This window comes from Syzygium oleosum, unplaced genomic scaffold (genome assembly GCF_021117445.2).
Source record: "Syzygium oleosum isolate NSW1041296 unplaced genomic scaffold, Sole_v2.1 Sole_v2.07, whole genome shotgun sequence".
In the NCBI taxonomy this organism is placed as follows: domain Eukaryota; kingdom Viridiplantae; phylum Streptophyta; class Magnoliopsida; order Myrtales; family Myrtaceae; genus Syzygium; species Syzygium oleosum.
This window is the reverse complement of record NW_026607491.1, coordinates 5,536,492-5,543,428: the sequence shown is the minus strand read 5'-3', so window position 1 is coordinate 5,543,428 and position 6,937 is coordinate 5,536,492. Positions and strand designations below refer to the sequence as shown.

At 39.4% G+C, this 6,937-nt stretch overlaps 1 pseudogene; it reads left to right on the top strand.

The window, feature by feature from the left end:
* The first annotated feature begins 1,981 nt into the window (after positions 1 to 1,981).
* LOC115663356 (uncharacterized) lies at positions 1,982 to 4,523 on the top strand (annotated as a pseudogene).
* Positions 4,524 to 6,937: the final 2,414 nt, after the last annotated feature.

Genomic DNA, 6,937 nt, shown 5'->3' with positions numbered 1-6,937 from the left:
GAGAACTGGAGAGGGAGAGGAGGAGGTGGGAAGAGAAGGGGGCCGCGGCGCCCACGCTAGCGAAGCTGAGGCTGTCGGAGGAGGAGCTGAGGAGGCTGAGTGGGATCTGGCGAGGGTCGCCCTCGCCGGCGTCGGCCGAGGGCCGTCCAGCCTTCCCCGACGTCGGCGAGGAGCAAGGGTCGCCCTCGCCCGCCCGGCCGAGGCGGGGCGGCCCTCGACCGCCCGGCCGAGGCGAGGGCGCCCACCTTCCCGACGTCGGCGAGGGCAACCCTCGCTTGTGGCGTCGGGCGAGAGCCGTCGGGGAAGGCTGGGCGGCCCTCCCCGACGCTGGCGAGGGCAGCCTCCGCCGGCCATAGCCGGGGCCGGCGGAGGGAAAAGAAAAAAAAAAGCAAAAGAAAAATTTAAAAAGTAAAAAATTACTGTTCCAGCCACCGGAACAGTAAAAAAAACTCGCAGCCGGTGACTATTTGGCCGGCCGGCGAACTCGGGTACCAAATTGAGACTGATTGGGCAATTGGGATCCCATTTTGAGACTGATTGCACTTGGGACCCCATTTTGAGAAAATGGGCTCACTTTGGGCCCCAAATTGAAAATTTCCCTAAGATTTTTCTGATGAATTTTTGGGCCAATAATCATCTATTTCTATGTAAACAGTGACACGTGAGGTAATGAATTAATTAAAAAAATTAGTGTTTTTGAATAATGCATACCCTTGTAAAAATTTAGGGTTGCTTTGTCTCGTTCAATATTGTGGAAACAAAGATGCCCGTAGATCGATCGATGTTAAACTTTAGAGATCATTTGCCAGTTTGCTTTTATATTCAAGAGCAAAGATTGCTTTTTTTATTTAGGAGCAAAGATTGGGAATATCTTCGGCAATGATTGAAATCGTGTTCCGTTAGAGATGATTTTTGCCAATTCCTGTATAACGGAGTGCGTCCGTCATATGGATAACTTTTTTATTAAATTAAATCGAACAACCTTACATACGTTAAAAAAAATTAAAACGAAATAATGATAAGCTCAATCTATAATTTTCTTCAATCATTGGTGCATTTCATTATACCACGGGCTGATTTGTTGTTTTCGTCGAATAATACTAAACTTTTCACGATCATTTAACTTCAAGAGCTTCTTACTTCTTCATTATATTGAGGTTATCAACAAGCAATCCTTTTGTTTTTACTTTCTCGTATTTTTTGTTAACTCAATTTTATATAACTATTGTTAAACTATAACTCGTACTGTGTTGTATGGTAATTGTGCCTCAAATAGGTTGTATATTTGGTAAAACATATTTTTAATTTATAAAACCTTAAAATTGGATTAAATAGTCTTTTAAAAGCGATTGTAAGCTAATACGACTCCATAGGTACTTCAATTACGAGGTACTGAGACATTAGCCTTACACATTATAAAAATTATAACATTTTTTTATAGTTTCTTTTTGGTCGGAAAAAATTTTCATAGTTGAAATTGCCGCAACCGTTACCGAAAAAAAAAAGAAATTGTACCAAATAACCCTAATTCCAACTCTTCCTACTTTTCTAGGAGATATTTTTTGCTTCTTTTTCCAACAAGTAGGGTAGCCAATTTACACCAAAATAAGAAAATACTATTGCCATAATTTTTCAAAAAATAAAAAATAAAACCAAACGAAATAAGCTATTTTCGAGAGGAGGCTTTTATGAAGATCCTCTCCATCGGTTAAAACCTCATCAATTCGAAACTATCTTTTCAAATTGATTTTTATTTCATTACATTTCATAATTTAAATATCGTGCTCGCGTAATTTAATTTTTTTTATAATTCGAAATATTTGAACTATTTAGAAATTGTAAAATTTCTGCTGGGAAACTCGTTTATTTTAAGAGAATTATTAATACACTTTCAAAAAAAAAACAGAGAAATTATTAATAGCCTCATAAAGAGAATTACAGTCACTTTCTAGTTCTACATAGGCGTGTCGAGAGAGAGACGGCGGCGACGGCGGCGGAGCCGACGGAGGAAGCCATGGGAGGCGACCGTCCGTCCCGCGATCGCTCGCCAAGCGTCGATGTCGGAGAGGCCCTGGCTTCTTCTTCCGCTCGCCCACGAGGAGGAAGAGCCGCGCTTCGGGCCCGGGATAAAGTGGAAATTGTCCGTACGCTAGCGAAAACCCTCAACGGCTCGCTCGCTCGCTTTCATGTTCATCTCTATCTCTTTCCGTTTCGCCCGGAAATTACGGTTTTTGACCCCTGTTTTCCTCGTACTCACACATTTGTAGCTCACGTTCTGTTGATTTTCGGTGGTGTTCTGTAACGTAGCTGCAGATTCGAGAGCGGCTTGTGCTGTTTGGAACTCGTGATTTGATAACATCAAACCGTAGATTGACCCACCACAAAAGGCACTAAATTGTAGGGATATCACTCTTAATTAGGTTTGGAACTTAGTACTGAGTTCATAGAGTTCGGCAAGTTGGAAAGGAAAAAAAGGTAGTCGGAACAATTTGGATTAGCGCGAAGTAGCATCGTCATTGCAGTATCAGCTTAGTATGTTTTTTGGAAGTATGTCGAGTAGACCACGAGTCGTAGCTCGCTAGTCCGTGCAGCTGGTCTTCCATGAACTTAAGTTGGATTCTGCAATTCAGTATTCGGTTTATGTGGCCAATTGGGTAGGTATTACTGGATTGATTTGAAAAGTCTTAATTGTTCGAAACAATGATACTTACCATCCCAAAATGTAACTGTCTCCTCATAAATTATGAGAATTGAGAAGGAATTTGCGGAGGTCTTAAAGACAAGTTCGATTAAAAACTCGGTTTGTTCTTGGATATGGAACGTACCCAACTCGTTGAAGTGCCAAAGCTTTAGGTTTGTTGGGATTTACTTCTTTGCTTCCTTTTGTACTTATATGCTAAAAAGATTTAGATTGATCACTAGCAAGAACAGTTGTTAAAATTGGGTCCTTGATAGGATTGATGAGTGTCTGAAGGATATCACTAACGTGATATTGTGTGAGATCAAAAATCAAAATGTGACTTTATAGGCTCATATCATCTCTATACGAGAATCAGAAGAAAAGACAGATTTATTTTGATGTCAATTATCAAGTGATTCGAATATCAAGACTAATATGTGAAATGATTGTATTCTTAGGATGGGAACTACGTATTAAAATTAAAATCCCGCACAAGTTCAGTATTGTTAATATTGAAACTTAGCTTTATATTCAAAGGCTGTGATGTGAGTCATGAAGCAAGTAAACAAGAGATATTAGCATCTATGAGGCAGGTGTACAAGCAACTCTAGATGCATGGACATGAATTCTACCCTCTGTGGGAGCGCATTTTGACAATTCTAAACCACTCACAGTGAGAAAATGGCTCTAATTGAGGGAAGGCCTAGAAACTTAAATTTTCTTCATTGACTTTATTGTTTCCTTGATGTTGTTGATTAAAGATGCCTTGTTCATCGGTTGTCCTTTAAGCAGCACTATGTAACTTTTGTCAAACTATATTTCGAGGTTCCATCTGCTGTGTGTAATGATTGGTGACCTGATAAACTTTCTTCATTGACTTTATTCTTTCCTTGATGTTGTTGATTAAAGATGCCTTGTTCGCTGTTGTCCTTTAAGCAGCACTATGTAACCTTCGCCAAGCTATATTTCGAGGTTCCATCTGCTATATGTAATGATTGGTGACCTGATTTACCACCCTGTCCATCACATTGTAAATGTTCATCATAAACTTGAAGATGCTCCTGCTATCGCATTTGATTCTGCAAAATTGAAGTTTCACGTTGCTTATGCAAAAATTTTGAAACCGAGGGTTCACTTTCCTGTCTTCCAGCTCTTACTGTTGTTTATTTGTTGGAATGCATATATGCAGGTGCAGGCGAATTATATTAACTGGAGTAAGTCTTGCAGCTAAGCTCAGAAGCGAGAAATCTGGTTGATGGCTCTTATGTTGGTTATCAAAGAGGTGGTACAACTCTTGATCCCAGAAATACTTGCTATATGACAGTCAGGCAACTTCAGGAATTTGGCTGTCTGCGACTATTACTCGAAGTCATGGGGAAAAAGAAGGTATTTAGTAATTTCTCTGGTCAGTTTATTTTATGAAAAATGTTGGGATTCCATTTTTGGCTGAGTACTTAAATAATTTCTCTGGCCAGTCAACTTTATGCAAATTCATAAAGGCTCAAAGATGTGGGAGCACGTCTTGCATTGTCCTGCTTTGGCTGGCGCTTGGGATTATGAATTTCACATGGCTATTCAGTATGCCAAAGGTATGAGATGAAACTGGCTTTGAATGCCTCCATCTACAATAATTGGGGAGGGAGGAACCTTGTTCTGCGTGATAATGTCTCACCTCAAGTTGGTCGAGTTACTGCTGCTGTTACATTCTCTATTAGAGTTGCTTTCGAGTCCATGTTTTCTGAGGATTAAGAAGCAACAGTTAGCATTTGAAGTAAAAAAGCTGTTTAGAGAGAATCGAAGTTACATATAGCTTGATCCTTGGTGGTTTTATCTTCTTCTCTTTTGTTGTCACCATGTCGGGAATACTTAGCTTTGTTTTTGTAGAGTAATCTTTTGTAGTTCTCTCTTGAGACTGTTAACTATTATGTTGATTCTGGGCTTGTAAGGGCATTAGTCCTGATTTAGTCATGCTAAGCATTTGAATTGATCCACATGAACGAAACCGTATGAGAACTGCGGCTCGGTTCCTTCCTCAGACAGTTTTTGATGGATAAACTCTAAATGTTTTGGAGAGAGGATCATTACTTTTTTACTAGAAACTCAAGTATACCCTAAGTGGCATTGACACGTGACACGATACGCCGATACGTCATTTCTCAAAAAATAGAGAATTTCGACACATTAGGACACGTTATATATTAAATATATATTTTTATATATACATGATAAATTATCATTTTTATGATTATTTCAATCAAATTAATTTGATTTAAATTTATAAATAAATAAATAATAAAAAAAGAGTGTCGGACGAGTGTTGGTGTCCGACACATGTCCGACACCGACACGGAAGCTCCCGGAGAGTGTCTCTGCTTCGTAGAGTATACCCATACTGCAACGGTAGGGGAATACTGCATAAGCTTATGAGCTTGACTGGAATGATATGTCTAGTTAAACATACTCACAAGTGGGAGTAAGTCAGGTTGAATACGCATCATTTAAAATTTTCAAAATAGGTCAAAAGGAGTTTAACATCTACGTGGGTCTCCGTTGGTTTGCACCTGATTCATATTCGACCCATTTAAATTATTGGTTGAAAGCCGAAATGTAACTATGAAAGTATAACTTCAACACAGCCTACAGGCAAGGGAGACAACTCACGGCCATTGCTCGTCCCACAGCCAGCATTGCTCGCGCATCGGTGGCGTTCCCCATCGCTCGTTGCTACCATTGCCCGTCAATTGAGCACCGCCGCCATTCTCTATCTCGGATTTGATGCCGACGTCGATGTGTTCCCTGCAAGTCTATACCGTCTGAGCGAGGACCGGTGGGTGTTGGCGCTCTGGCTCTACATGGCGGGCATGTGACTAGGCGGCGGCGGCGGCACTGCTAGAGGCGACGGAGGGAGGAGCGGAGGGACGAAATGGGGATGAAGAGGAGGAGGCTATTCTGGGAATCCAGGAGCTGATTTCAAGCGGGAAGGCGAGCAAGCTATTTTAAGTTGCATATACAACGCAGAGTCAAACTAGCTCACAACAGTGAAACTTTCCATCCAATCTTTTTTATTTTGTTTTAATTTGCCAATTTTTCAAATTTCCTTTTTAAATTGTTTTTCGGCCTATTCTTTTTGTTGGTATTTGGTCCATATCCGTATTTTCTTTCTTAATATTACAAATATCGATGAGTCTGAGTATTTTTAAATCTCGAAGTATTTTCAATTCTTTCAGTGCTTGTGCATCATCCCAAGCATAGTCTTTTCGACAAGTACATGGAGAAATAATATAAAAATTCATAATCGGAACTCAACCCGTCCATAACCCAACCTCCTAATCAATCCACACAGGTGTTCCTGATCGTCAACATGACTTCGCCCACGTTTTCACATTGCTCATATGCCGGACAAAATCCTAATTCACGAACCAACCTAAGCTCTCTCACCAACTGGCCAAGTTAGTTCGTGGAGTGGCCCATTCTTTAGAAGTAACAATATAAGGAGAAAAATTGATTAGAATTGGAACTCGGATTGGGTTAGACCATTTTCGACCCAACCCAATTCACCCATTTTACGGGTTTATTCACAAGTCACATGCATATTCATGTAATTTAATAAACAATTGGGAGATTGGTTCCACCGGTTTCAATTTTTTTTGGACTTCCCATGACATCCTATTTTCTTGTCATAATTTAGGATTAGAGAAATTAAAAGGCCCAAGAAGCACTAATTTAAAAGGGAAATAAACACTCACAAATCCCAGTAAGTGGAATTTTTTGAATATAAAGAATGAAAAACAAATTAAACACTGAAATATAGATAATCACAAGTAAAAAAAATATTATCATCGACTAAAAAGAAATCATTAATATATCCATTAAATTTTGAAGATGAAAAAAAATACTTAAACTATTGGCTTTACTACAAATAATGAAATCGTCTGTGCAATGACATATCTCCTCGTTCCTTTCGCTTAAATCAAATTGCGCTGGCAGAATTCTCCGATGACCTAAAATAAAAAATTGCCGATATCGACCGTGCGTAAAAACAGATGAATTATAGAAGAGATCAAAATATGAATAATAAATTAGCCGACTACAAAATTACTCCGTTGATTGAATCTTGTGGATGAAGATACGTAAGTACCAAAAAAACATCACAAGACCAATCTTAGGATCACACGAGTCAAAGCAAGATTTAAAAAAAAGGAGAAGAGATTTTCCATCGAATTCCATATAAAGCTTTCTTTTATTTGGAAAAAACAT